Source organism: Pogoniulus pusillus, chromosome 37 (assembly GCF_015220805.1).
Source record: "Pogoniulus pusillus isolate bPogPus1 chromosome 37, bPogPus1.pri, whole genome shotgun sequence".
In the NCBI taxonomy this organism is placed as follows: Eukaryota; Metazoa; Chordata; class Aves; order Piciformes; family Lybiidae; genus Pogoniulus; species Pogoniulus pusillus.
In genome coordinates, this window is record NC_087300.1 from 7,936,371 (window position 1) to 7,950,668 (window position 14,298).

The window sequence follows — 14,298 nt, forward strand, 5'->3', positions numbered from 1 at the left end:
CCTGCAGGTGAGGTCTCAGCAGAGCAGAGCAGAGCAGAGCAGAGCAGAGCAGAGGGGCAGAATCCCCTCCCTGCCCCTGCTGCCCACACTGCTTTTGTGCTGAGTGGCAGGGCAGGGAGGGCTTGGTGCTGCTTTATGGAGATGAGCAGGTTCAGGCTGGAGGTGAGGAGGAAGTTGTTGAGCAGGAGAGTGGTGAGAGGCTGGAATGGGTTGCCCAGGGAGGGGGTTGAGGCCCCATGGCTGGAGGTGTTTGAGGCCAGGCTGGCTGAGGCTGTGTGCAGCCTGCTCTAGGGTAGGGTGTCCCTGGGCATGGCAGGGGGGGTGGGACTGGCTGCTCCTTGTGCTCCCTTCAAACCCTGACTGATGCTATGGTTCTATGGACCCTGCTGGCTCTCTGGGAGCTGCCTGGGGGCAGGTGCAGAGCATGGTGGGGATTTAAGCTGGGACTCTACAGATCTCTGCTAAACCTCAGGCAAATTCATGCTCGAGAAGGTGACCACAAAGTCCTTTAGGAGAACTCAGCAGGTGATGCTTGCTTTCCACACATGCTCTGGGGATCAGCTTGAGCCATGCCCATGCTGCTGTGCTCTGCTGCTCAACCCAAAACTTCCTCACAACCTCTGTGAGGCCTTCCCCTGCTTGTGCTGCACTGCACTGACTTTTACCCTTGCTAAATTAAAACAACCTTATGCCTGATGAGGGGAGGCTCAGGGACCTTAGTCTGCAGAAGAGAAGACTGAGAAGGTTTAGCAAAGGGTTTCAAGGTTTATAACTATCAATGGATTATCAATGTCTATAACTAGCTGAGGGCTGGGGGTCAGGAGGGGGGGACAGGCTCTGCTCACTGCTCCCTGGGACAGGACAAGCAGCAATGGATGGAAGCTGCAGCACAGGAGGCTCCAGCTCAGCACAAGGGCAACTTCTTGGCTGGAAGGGTCCCAGAGCCCTGGCACAGGCTGCCCAGAGAGGTTGTGGAGTCTCCTTCTGTGGAGCCCTTGCAGCCCTGTCTGGATGTGTTCCTGTGTGCCCTGTGCTGGATTGGATGTTGCTGCTCTGGCAGGGGGTTGGAGTCGATGAGGTTTTTTGGGTCAGTCCTGGTCTGGCTGGGGGGGGTTGGACTCAATGAGCTCTTTGGGTCCCTTACAGCCCCTGACATCCTGTGAGCTGTGAGCTTTTTGCTGCTAGACCAATGCAAGATGAGCACAGAGCTGCAGATTTGATACCAAACACAGAGCTGCAGATTTGGCTCTGAGCACAGAGCTGCAGATTTGGCACCAAACACAGAGCTGCAGATTTGGTACCAAACACAGAGCTGCAGATTTGGCTCTGAGCACAGAGCTGCAGATTTGGTACCAAACACAGAGCTGCAGATTTGGCACCAAGCACAGAGCTGCAGATTTGGCTCTGAGCACAGAGCTGCAGATTTGGTTCCAAACACAGAGTTGCAGATTTGGTACCAAACACAGAGCTGCAGATTTGGCACCAAACACAGAGCTGCAGATTTGGCACCAAACACAGAGCTGCAGATTTGGTACCAAACACAGAGCTGCAGATTTGGTACCAAACACAGAGCTGCAGATTTGGCACCAAACACAGAGCTCCAGATTTGGTACCAAACACAGAGCTGCAGATTTGGTACCAAACACAGAGCTGCAGATTTGGCACCAAACACAGAGCTCCAGATTTGGTACCAAACACAGAGCTGCAGATTTGGTACTGAGCACAGAGCTGCAGATTTGGCACCAAACACAGAGCTGCAGATTTGGTACCAAACACAGAGCTGCAGATTTGGTACCAAACACAGAGCTGCAGATTTGGTACCAAACACAGAGCTGCAGATTTGGTACCAAACACAGAGCTGCAGATTTGGCACCAAACACAGAGCTGCAGATTTGGCTCTGAGCACAGAGCTGCAGATTTGGTACCAAACACAGAGCTGCAGATTTGGTACCAAACACAGAGCTGCAGATTTGGTACCAAACACAGAGCTGCAGATTTGGCACCAAACACAGAGCTGCAGATTTGGCTCTGAGCACAGAGCTGCAGATTTGGTACCAAACACAGAGCTGCAGATTTGGTACCAAACACAGAGCTGCAGATTTGGTACCAAGCACAGAGTTGCAGATTTGGCACCAAACACAGAGCTGCAGATTTGGTACTGAGCACAGAGCTGCAGATTTGGCACCAAACACAGAGCTGCAGATTTGGTACCAAACACAGAGCTGCAGATTTGGCACCAAACACAGAGCTGCAGATTTGGCTCTGAGCACAGAGCTGCAGATTTGGTACCAAACACAGAGCTGCAGATTTGGTACCAAGCACAGAGTTGCAGATTTGGCACCAAACACAGAGCTGCAGATTTGGCTCTGAGCACAGAGCTGCAGATTTGGTACCAAACACAGAGCTGCAGATTTGGCACCAAACACAGAGCTGCAGATTTGGTACCAAACACAGAGCTGCAGATTTAGCTCTGAGCACAGAGCTGCAGATTTGGTACCAAACACAGAGCTGCAGATTTGGTACCAAACACAGAGCTGCAGATTTGGTACCAAACACAGAGCTGCAGATTTGGTACCAAACACAGAGCTGCAGATTTGGTACCAAGCACAGAGCTGCAGATTTGGTACCAAGCACAGAGCTGCAGATTTGGTACCAAACACAGAGCTGCAGATTTGGTACCAAACACAGAGCTGCAGATTTGGCTCTGAGCACAGAGCTGCAGATTTGTCCCTCAGGGCTGGGGCTGAGTGGTGACCTGGCAGTGCTGGGTCAGTAGTTGGCCTGGATGATCTTAAAGGTCTCCTTGGAAGAGAATGACTCTGGGAGCCCATGAGTGGTTGTTTCTTTGTCCAGGATTACTGAGTGGGGTGTTTCATCCTCTCCAGTGCCTTCAGCCTTTGTGTTCACAGTGATCTAAAGCTTGCTCAGTGTCTTTATTCAGCCCTCTCCTGCTAGGGCACTGACTTGTGCCTAGATGCTTTAGAGAGCAGAACCAGAGAGTTGTTGAGGTTGGGAGAGACCTTTGAGCTCATCCAGTCCAACCACTCACCTAAAGCTCACAATAAAGCTGATGAGCAGCGACTGAAGGAGCTGGGGATGCTCAGTGTGAGGAAGAGGAGGCTGAGGGCAGAGCTCATTGCTGTCTATGGCTACCTGAAGGGACATTGTGGAGAGGCTGCTGCTGGGCTCTGCTCACAGGTACCTGGAGGCAGCACAAGGGGGAATGGCCTCAGTCTGAGGCTGGGGAGGTTTAGATTGGACATTAGGAAGAAGTTTTCCCTGGAGAGAGTGGTCAGGGGCTGGAATGAGCTGCCCAGGGGGGTGCCGGAGTCCTCAGCCCTGGCTGTGTCTCAGGGTGGTCTGGATGTGGTGCTTGGGGCTGTGGTTGAAGGTGAATCTTGCAGAGCAGGGCTCTAGGCTGGGCTTGGTGCTCCTGAGGGGCTGCATGGCTCTGTGAGGCTGTGATCCCACCACTGCTGCTAAGTCACCACCACTAACCTGCATCCCTTAGCACCACATGCACATGTCCTTTAGGTCCCTCCAGGGCTGGGGACTCCACCACCTCCCTGGGCAGCCTGTGTCAGTGCCTGAGAACCCTTGCTGGGAAGGAATTGCACCTAATATCCAAACTGAACCTCCCCTGGCACAGCCTGAGGCCATTTCCTCTGGTCACTTGTAGCATGTGAGAAGAGACTGACCCCAACCTCACTCCAGTCTCCTCCCAGGGAGCTGCAGAGAGCAATGAGCTCTGCCCTCAGCCTCCTCTTCTCCACACTGCACACCCCCAGCTCCCTCAGCTGCTCCTCCCCAGCCCTGTTCTCTAGACCCTTCCCCAGCTTCATTGCCTCTCTTTGGACCTGCCCCAGCCCCTCAATCTCCTTCTTGCTTTGAGGGGCTCTAGTACTGAACCCAGCACTCAAGCTGTGGCCTCACTGCTGCCCACATTGTACAGAGTTTTCTCTGACTTCATTTCTGGCTCTGCAGCTGCATCCCTGTGCCAGCAGCTTTCACAAGACACTAATAAGGACACAGATTCAGAATTATCTAATCTAATTGCTGGCAGCAGAAGGCATGGTGGGGAAGGATGCTAGGAAGGCTTGCTGGATGGCCTAGAAGCTTTAGTTCCATTAAAGCCCCAGAGCCTGACCTGGCTGCAGTGATTTCCTCCTGTGTAATGAGTTAAAAACCATAACCAAAGGAGACAAGAAGAGTAACCCTGGATGGGTGTTATCTGAGGGAGCTGGGACAGTGAGGTGCTGAGGGGAGATCATGGAGTCAGTGCATGGCTGTGAAGCTGCAGCCCTCTCTGCCTCATAGGTTGGACTGGATGATCTTGGATGCTAGGAGAAAGTTCTTCCCAGAGAGAGTGATTGGCATTGGAATGGGCTGCCCAGGGAGGTGGTGGAGTCACTGTCCCTGGAGGTGTTCAAGAAGAGACTGGATGAGGCACTTAGTGCCATGGTCTGGTTGATTGGATAGGGCTGGGGGATAGGTTGGACTGGATGAGCTTGGAGGTCTCTTCCAACCTGCTTGATTCTATGAGTCTGTGATTCAGACTCACAGAGTAAATCTCTCTGCAGTTTCCACCCCAGTGCCATGAGGCTCTCCTCCTGCTCGGAGACAAGCAGCACCAGTGGCTGACTGCAAAGTGCCCAGGGACCATAGAGTCACAGAATCAAACAGGCTGGAAGAGGGCTCCAAGCTCAGCCAGCCCAACCTAGCACCCAGCCCTGCCCAACCAACCACACCATGGCACTAAGTGCCCCAGCCAGGCTTGGCTGCAACACCTCCAGCCACACAGACTCCACCACCTCCCTGGGCAGCCCATTCCAGTGCCAATCACTCTCTCTGACAACAACTTCCTAACAACATCCAGCCTAGACCTGCCCTGGCACAGCTCCAGGCTGTGTCCCCTTGTTCTGTTGCTGGCTGCCTGGCAGCAGAGCCCAACCCCACCTGGCTACAGCCTCCCTGCAGGCAGCTGCAGGCAGCAATGAGCTCTGCCCTGAGCCTCCTCTGCTGCAGGCTGCACCCCCCCAGCTCCCTCAGCCTCTCCTCACAGGGCTGTGCTCCAGGCCCCTCCCCAGCCTTGCTGCCATTCTCTGGTCACCTTGCAATACCTCAGGAGTCTCCAGCTGCAAGGACAAAGCTGCCTCTTCCCCCCCACACCTGCTGCTGCTTTGCAGGCTGCAGTTTCTCCTCTTGCTTTGCTTGCATGCCTGGTCACAGCTGCCCACCGAGGATGGATGCTTCTCTTCACTGTGGGGATCATAGAACTGTGGAATGCTTTGGCTGGAGAGCTTTAAAGGTCACCTAACCTACCCCCTTGAGTGTGGTGTTCAGTGTTGGGCACCTCAGTACAGGAGGGCTGTGGAGGTGCTGGAGCCAGTGCAGAGCAGGGCAAGGAAGCTGTGAAGGGCCTGGGGAGTGAATCTGCTGAGGAGAGACTGCAGGAGCTGGGGGTGGGTAGTGGGAAAGAGAGGAGGCTGAGGGCAGAGCTCAGCACTGCCTGCAGCTACCTGACAGGAGGTTGAGCAGAGGCTGCTGCTGGTCTCTGCTGCCAGGTAAATGGTGATGGAACAGGAGGGAATGGCCTCAAGCTGCCTCTGGGGAGGTTCAGACTGGACATTAAGAAGCATTTTTCTTCCCAGCAAGAGTGGTCAGGAACTGGAATGAGCTGCCCAGGGAGTCCTCAGCCCTGAATGTGTTTAATGGTTGTTTGGCTGTGGTGCTTGGGGCTATGCTTTAGGGTGCACCCTGTAGAGCAGGGACCTGGGTTGGGTTTGGTGCTCCTGAGGGGGGATCCCAGGGAGGTGGTGGAGTCACCATCCCTGGAGGTGTTGCAGCCAAGCCTGGCTGGGGCACTTAGTGCCATGGTCTGGTTGCTTGGACAGGGCTGGGTGATAAGTTGGACTGAATGAGTTTGGAGCTCTCTTCCAACCTGGTTGATTCTATTCTACTCTATTCTATTCTATGAGGAGCTTTGCCAACCTGAATGTTTCTGTGACTGATTCTGTGACTCTGTGACTCTGTGACTCTGTGACTCTGTGATTCTGTGACCTGCAACCAGAGCAGGTTGCTGAGAGCCCCAGGCAAGGCACCCTTCAGGTCCTGGCAGGCTTCTCTAAGGCATGTTGGAGAAGGGGCTGGAGATCAGAAGCCCTCGTGGCTGGCTGGGAGCAAGCAGAGCAGTCCCATTTGCTCCCTCAGCTGCAGAGGACTCCATGTGTCAGCAGTCTAAATGCCCACACTTCAAACTGCCTCAGTACATTCAGCTCTCCTCTTTTCTACCCAGGCTCCCAGGCCAGCCTACAAGCACCTGAGTCTGCAGCAGTGCCAGAGGGATGGACCTGTAGCAGCTGGTCTGCAGGTAAGAGGCTGAAGCCATCGCCGGTGAGGTGGTGGAGCACAGAGCCCACGGCCACAGCGCCTCAGGGCTGAGCCTCTGCCCCTGCTGCCTGCCGTTGTGGTGGGAGTTTGCCTTCTGCTGGGGCTCCTGTGGGTTGTGTGCCCCTCCGAGGTGATGTGGCTGCAGGGATTGGCCATCCCCTGAGCAGATGCAGAGCGGCTGAGTGTTGAAAGGGATGTTTGGAGGGGCAGGGACTGGTCCAGGCTGTTGGTCTTGGGGACCTGTTTTATTCCTGCTTGCAGTGTGTTGTTGGCTTTGTTGGCAGCTGCCCAGCCAGAGCAGCCTCTGCTGTCCTGAAGGTGCCTGCTGGGGGGTTCTGAGTGGATTACAGCAGTAGGGTGGAGGTTGCCTCCCCTGCTGCCCTGGAGGTTGCCTCCCCTGCTGCCCTTTCTGGCTCTTCAGCCAGCAGCCTCCTAATGTACTCCAAAACAGGAGCTGCTGTTGGGTCTCTCCTCTTGTAGCTGAGCAACTTGAGCTGCAGGTCCCCAAATCCCCCCCTCCCTACCCTCTTCTCCCTGTCTCTTGCAGCTCTGCCTCTCACCCCGGGCAGCCTTCGTGGAGTAGCTTCATTTGCTGCTGAAGTTTCTCCTTCCTTAGGGCTGCTGCTTGCCCAACTTTGCATAACTCTGTGGACATAAAATGATGCTCAGAAAGCTCTTGCAGAACCCTGTAAAAGGAGGTGCTGCACTGCTGGGCATGGCCACTGGGCACCTGCAGGTGGTAAAGGCTCAGCCCAGGGTCTGGTGCCAGTGTAGGGTGGATGTTAAAGACTGTGAGGCTCTTGGCTGATATGGTGCTAGATGTGATGGTGAACATGGGATTGATCTGATGGCCTTGAGTGGAAAGGGAGCTTCTCTGCTCCCTGCTTTAGGTTTAGCTGTAGGGAGTGAGTCCAGAGGAGGCCACCAAGATGCTGAGAGGGCTGCAGCAGCTCTGCTCTGAGCACAGGCTGAGAGAGTTGGGGCTGTGCAGCCTGCAGAGGAGAAGGCTTCCAGGAGAGCTTGGAGTGGCCTTGCAGGATGTGCAGGGGGCTGCAGGAGGGCTGGGGAGGGACTACTGAGAAGGTCTGGGAATGGCAGGAGGAGGAGGAATGGGTTTGAAGTGTGAGAGGGGAGCTTGAAAGTGGCTGTTAGGAAGAAGTTGTTTGCAGTGAGGGTGGTGAGAGCCTGGCACAGGTTTCCCAGGGAGGTTGTGGAGCACAGAAGCACAGAATGGGATCTTTGATCCCATTCTGTGCTTCTGTGCTCCACAACCTCCCTGGAAGTGTTCAGGACCAGTTTGGATGAGGCCTTGAGCAACCTGTTCTAGTGGGAGGTGTCCCTGCCTGTGTCACAGGGGGGTTGGAACTGGCTGAGCTTTGAGCTCCCTTCCAACCTAACCCACTCTATGATCTGTGGCTGCACACACAGCTCATGCATCTTGTTGCTGCCTGCAGCCAGGTGCCTGTTGCAGACCCACAGGTGTGAGCTCTGCTCAGTTAAAACACAGTGATGGTGGATGGGCAGCACAGCAGCCAAAGAGCAGGAAAGCTGCTGTGGAGGGAAATAGGCTGGGAGAGGAAGTGGTCCTGCTCCTGCATGAGCCATAGCCTTTGTTCAAAGAGGAGAGATTGGCCTGGAGATCATGGAATCATGGAATGGTTTGGGTGGGAAGGGACCTTTCAAGCTCATCCAGTCCAACCCCACTGCACTCAGCAGGGACATCCCCAGCTACAGCAGGTTGCTCACAGCCCCAAACAACCTCATCTGCAATGGTGCCAGGGATGGGCATCTCCCACCTCTCAGGACAGCCTGGGCCAGGGTCTCCCCACTCTCAGTGCCAAACATTTCTCCCTTCTCTGCAGTCTCAGTCTCCCTCTTTCACTTTCAGATCATCATCCCTTGTTCTGTCACCACAGGCCCTGCTCTGAAGTCTGTCCCCAGCTTTCTGATCAGTCCTTTTAGGTACTGAAAGACCTCCAGAAGGTCTCCTTGGAGCCTTCTTTTCTCCAGGCTGAACTCTACCAGCCTGGCCTCATAGCAGAGCCCTTCCAGCTCTCCCATCACTGTCGTGGGCTCCTCTGGCCCTGCTCCAACAGGTCCCTGTCTGTGCTGTGCTGAGGGCTCCAGACCTGCCCCCAGGACTGCAGGGGGAGTCTCATCAGAGCACAGCAGAGGGGCAGAATCCCCTCCCTGCCCCTGCTGCCCACTCTGCTGGGGATCAGCCTAGGACAGGCTGACTCTGGGCTGGCAGTTGCTCATGCCCAACTTTGCACCCCCCAGCACCCCAAGTCCTTGTCCACAGGGCTGCTCTCCACCCTTCATCCCCAGCCTGGACCAACACTGAGCTGAGGAGGGAGCAGGCAGGGGAAGCTCAGAGCTTCCTGGGGAGCCGCAGCAGGGCACTGCCTGCACTGCCTCCAGCAATGGCAGGGGCCAGGTGCTGCAGCCTGGCAGCAGCAGGTAGGCACACTCAGAGAGAGCTCTGGGCAGGCTCCATCAGCAGAGGCTTCCTGCCTGGCTGCAGTTAGGGCTCATTATCTTGCTGACCTTTAATTTCACAAGTGTTTCTTGCAGGGTGTCCCTCCAGCCTGCTCTGGCTTCTGCTCTCCACTCCCGGAGGCAGCAGGATAATGTGTTCATCTGCTGGGCTGCCTGGCCACCTCTCATCTGCCCTTCCCTCCTTGCCTCCACCATCCTCCCCCCCCAACTCCTTGCTCCCTGGCTGTGTCCTTTTTGGCAACCTGTCAGCTTTAGTTCTGGGAGCAGTCCAGGAGCTGTCCTTGGGCAGCTGGAAGCAAGAAGCAATGGATCTGGAATAGGCTCCACTGTGTTGGTAAACAACTGCACATCCTCGGGGCCCTGCCCAGCACACTGCCAGCAGGCAGAGCTGCTGAGGCTCTGCTGAGCTCAGAATTCATTGCACTGCCTGCAAAGGCTGCAAAGCAGAGGAGGATGCAGTGAGGAACATCTCCTGTGTGCTGGTCGCTGTCTGCTCCGGCGCCGCAGGCAGCACTGTGGGCACCAAGCACTTGAGACTGCTTCTCCCTGAGCTGTGACAGGGAAAGTGATGAGCAGAGAGAGAGCAAAAACCTTGACAGGACTGATTTAGTCTACAACTGATTTAGTCTACAGGTGCCTGCAGGGAGGCTGTAGCCAGGTGGGGTTGGGCTCTGCTGCCAGGCAGCCAGGGACAGAAGAAGGGGACACAGCCTGAAGCTGTGCCAGGGCAGGTTGTGGGTGGATGTTGTTTGGAAGTTGTTGTCAGAGAGAGTGATTGGCATTGGAATGGGCTGCCCAGGGAGGTGGTGGAGTCTGTGTGGCTGGAGGTGTTGGTGCCAAGCCTGGCTGGGGCACTTAGTGCCATGGTCTGGTTGGTTGGGCAGGGCTGGGTGCTAGGTTGGGCTGGCTGAGCTTGGAGCTCTCTTCCAACCTGCTTGATTCTATGATTCTATGATTTGGGCTTGAGTCTTGGCCTCAACTTGGGGCCATGCATAGCAAGAAAGGTGTTGAGTGGCTGGAGAGTGTCCAGAGAAGGGCAACAAAGAGTGAAGGATCTGGGGAAGAGACCCTGGTGAGAAGTTGAAGCTGGAGCTGTTCATCTGGGAGCAGAGAAGGCTGAGGGCAGACCTCATTGCTCTCCACAGCTTCCTGAAAGGAGGCTGCAGGGAGGTGGGGATTGGGCTCTGCTTCCTAGGTTCAGGTGATAGATAGTGGGGGTGCTGCTGGAGGAGAAGCTCAACAGGAGCCAGCAGTGTGCACTTGCAGCCCAGAGAGCCAAGCAGAGCCTGGGCTGCAGCAGCAGCATTGTGGCCAGCAGGGCCAGGGAGGGGATTCTCCTCCTCTGCTCTGCTCTGCTGAGACCCCACCTGGAGTCCTGCATCCAGCTCTGGAGCCCCTGGGACAAGAGGGCTGTGGAGATGCTGGAGAGTGTCCAGAGCAGGGCCAGGAGGATGCTCAGAGGCTGCAGCAGCTCTGCTGTGAGCACAGCCTGAAAGAGTTGGGGCTGTGCAGGCTGCAGCGGAGGAGGCTCCCAGGGGACCTTCTTGTGGCCTTCCAGGATCTAAAGTGGGCTCCAAAAAAGCTGGGGAGGGACTTTTGAGGCTGTGAGGGAGTGGCAAGAGTGGGGGGAATGGAGCAAAGGTGGAGGTGGGGAGAGTGAGGCTGGAGGTGAGGAGGAAGTTGTTGAGCAGGAGAGTGGTGAGAGGCTGGAATGGGTTGCCCAGGGAGGTGGTTGAGGCCCCATGGCTGGAGGTGTTTGAGGCCAGGCTGGCTGAGGCTGTGTGCAGCCTGCTCTAGGGTAGGGTGTCCCTGGGCATGGCAGGGGGGTTGGCACTGCCTGCTCCTTGTGCTCCCTTCCAGCCCTGCCTGATTCTGTGATTCTGTGAAGGAGAGGAAATGGCCTGAAGTTGTGCCAGGGGAGGGTTAGCTTGGAAAGGAGGAATAATTTCTTTGGTTCAGAAGTGGTCAGGGATTGGCAGAGGCTGCCCAGGGAGGTGGTGGAGTGCCCATGCCTGGAGGTGTTGAAGAAACCTGTGGCCATGGCACTTGAGGCCATGGTTTAGTGGCGATGGTGGTGCTGGGTTGGTGGTTAGACTGGATGAGCTTAGAGAGCTTTTCCAGCCACAACAATTCCATGCTCCTGTGATTCTGTGACTTTGAGGATGCTCCATGGAGAGTCCAATGGGATGCTGAGTTTGTTGGAAATCATCTTAACCAGGCAGATCTGTGCAGGGAAAAGTGCTGCAATCCTCTCAAAGTGTCCCCATTTCTCCTCAACTCTCACAGCTTGTTCCTGGTGGGGGGGGGAAATTTAGTTTTGTGGTTTCTTTGCATCAGGGAACTAAAAAAATGAGGCTGATTCAGTGAGGCTGAGTTGGAGAGGCAAAAAAAGCCAGAGGCATAGAGGGGGAGGAAGGAGGAAAAGTTCTGGAGCAGAGGGAAAAGAGGATGCTCTTGGGAGACCTTAGAGCAGCCTTTGAGGCTCCAGGAGAGCTGGAGAGGGACTTTTGACAAGGGTTGGGACTGATAGGATAAGGGAAAATGGCTTTGAGAGGGGAGACTGTGGCTGGAGATGTGGAAGAAGTTGTTTGCAGTGAGGGTGGTGAGAGACTGGCACAGGTTGAGGGTGGTGAGACCCTGGCACAGGTTGAGGGTGCTGAGACCCTGGCACAGGTTTCCCAGGGAGGCTGTGGAGCACAGAAGCACAGAATGGGATCTTTGATCCCATTCTGTGCTTCTGTGCTCCACAACCTCCCTGGAGGTGTTCAAAACCAGGCTGGATGATGCCTTGAGCAACCTGTGCTGGTGGGAGCTGTTCCTTGCCCATGGCAGGGGGTTGGAACTGGCTGAGCTTTGAGGTCCCTTCCAACTCATTCCAGGATTCTGTTTGGACAGAATTACTGCTTGGAACAGACCTTTAAGATCATTCCACCAACTGTGCTGCTAACCCTCAGCACCACATCTCTGCCTCTTTGAAACACCTCCAGGGATGAGGATTCAACCACTTGCCTGGGCAGCCTGTGCCAGTTTTTGATCCTAGGTAGCTCTTTGGTTCCAACTCACCCATTCTGATGAAGAAAGCTAAATGGTGGAGTGATCATCCCTGGAGGTGTTGAAGCCAAGCCTGGCTGGGACACTTAGTGCCATGGGCTGGTTGCTTGGGCAGGGCTGGGTGCTAGGTTGGGCTGGCTGAGCTTGGAGCTCTCTTCCAACCTGCTTGACTCTATGGTTCTATATTTGCAGGGGTGAGACTCCCCCTGTGCTGCTGAGGGCTGTGAGGTGAGTGGGGCTCACCTCATGGTATGTCTGCTCATACCTTCAGGAGTTCTTTTAGTGGGGAAATGATGGAAGAGGAAAGACAAATCCACCCCTGTGCTGCAGGGTGGCTGAGCTGGCAAACCCCAGGTCGGTCTGTGGCTGCCTCTGCACATGGGACAGATGCTGCCAGGCTCTGACTCTTCTGTGAGTAACAGACTAATTGCACAGTGGCTTGGAATGAGACCTCATTAATTAATTCAAGCCATGCTGGGCTTTATTAAACCTTGGAATCCAAGTAGACCAGCTGAAATGTAAGCAAAGGTTGGGAAGGGAAAGGAGGGGTCTGTGCCACACAGGCTGCCTGCCAGCACCGCTGGCTGGCAGAGCACCAAGGGGCATGCTTGGGTTATGGAGAGAGATGACCTAGAATGGGGTTGAGTTGGAAGGGTTCAGTTTCAACCCCCTGCCATGGGCAGCTCAGGGTGCTCAAGGTCTCATCCAGCCTGATTTTGAGCACCTCCAGGGAGGTTGTGGAGCACAGAAGCACCCAATGTGATCTTTGATCACATTGGGTGCTTCTGTGCTCCACAACCTCCCTGGGCAACCTGTGCCAGGGTCTCACCACCCTCAACCTGTGCCAGGGTCTCACCACCTTCACTCTCAACAACTCCTTCCTCATCTCTACTCTCAGTCTCCCCTCTCCCAGCTCAAAGCCATTACACTCCCAACCCTTATCAAAAGTCCCTCCCCAGCCTTCCTGTAGGTCCCTTTCAGCTATCGAAACGCAGCTCTAAGCTCTCCCTGGAGCCTTCTCTTCTCCAGCCTGAACAGCCTCAACTCAGCCTGTCCCCACAGGAGAGCTTCTCCAGCCCTCTAATCATCTTTGTGGCCTCTTCTGGACCCAGTAGTGTCTGGAGCTCCATTTTTACCACCTTAAAACTATTTTGGGTCTTCTAGAGTGGAAACTCGAGACAGCCACAGCTCAGATAGCCACAGCTTGGTGCTTTCTCTGCTCCTGCTCAGGCACACGTGGGCTGGCACAACTTCCCACTGCTGGACTTTCCAGGAATAACCAAGGCTTTTTGGCTAGGTAAACAAATGTGCCCGTGGGGTTTATGCAAAGCCATCAACCCTCCCACCAGAGGTGCCACGCAGGACCCAGCTGGCTCAGCTGTTTTGCCTGCCCAACCTCCAGCATCCCACATCAGCCTTCGCTTCTCCTGGCAGCTCCAGGCACAACACTCCCCACTAATTTTAGCTCTCCCTCCAATGTTGGGCATCTCTGGGGTTTGGGTAGAGTGAATGCCTTATTCATAAACCTCTAAAAAAGAAGAGAGGAGGGGTTGGGGGGGTGGGGAGGAGTTGAAAATGTCCCACCCTAAACCCGTTCTGATCTGCAAGCAGCTCTAATTTTGGCTGGGCTGGAGAACAAGCCCAGGCAGTGTTCAGCTGAGCAGCCAGGAAGGGGCTGTCTGGTTATATTTAGGGCCTTGTAGATCTGTGCAGGCTGTGCAGGTGGCACATGAAAACCCAGGGCTGGTTTCTTAGCAGGATGAGGCTGTTGTGGTTTGCAGGGCTGCTGTTAATCCTGGGGGAAGGCTGAGCCAGGGAGCTCGGAGAGCGTTGCTGTAGCAGCGGCTCTGGAGCGCTGCTTTGGGCTTCACTCTGCTGAGTTAGGCAGCAGCAGGGAGCTCTTCACTGGGCACAGAGGAACCTAATGGGGTTCCTTCTCTGGAGCCTTTCAAGGCCTGTCTGGATGTGTTCCTCTGTGATCTGTGTTAGATAGGGTGGTCCTGCTCTGGCAGGGGGGTTGGACTGGATGAGCTCTTTGGGTCCCTTCCAGCCCCTGACATCCTGTGAGCTGGGATCAACAAGGATAAAGGCAGAGTCCTGCACTTGGGGAGGAGAAATAAACTGCAGCAGGACAGGCTGGGAGGTGACTGCTGGAGAGCAGCCCCAAGGAGAGGGACCTGGGAGTGCTGGTGGAGAACATCCATGGGGTAGCAATGTGCCCTGGGGGCCAAGAGGGCCAATGAGATCCTTGGAGGCATCAAGCAGAGTGTGTCCAGCAGATCAAGGGAGGTTCTCCTGCCCCTCTACTCTGCCCTGCTGAGACCTCATCTTGAGCACTGCCTTCAGTTTGGGGCTCCC

General features: G+C 55.3%; 1 protein-coding gene across 4 annotated transcripts in view; it reads left to right on the plus strand.

Moving 5' to 3' along the window:
- The window catches only part of HIVEP3 (HIVEP zinc finger 3), a 497,619-nt gene that overhangs the window by 226,675 nt on the left and 256,646 nt on the right, over positions 1-14,298 (plus strand). For all 4 annotated transcript variants that reach the window (XM_064172675.1, XM_064172676.1, XM_064172677.1 and 1 more), the window contains one exon: positions 6,296-6,370. The gene's annotated coding sequence lies outside the window, so the exon portion shown is untranslated. The remainder of the gene's footprint in view (positions 1-6,295; positions 6,371-14,298) is intronic.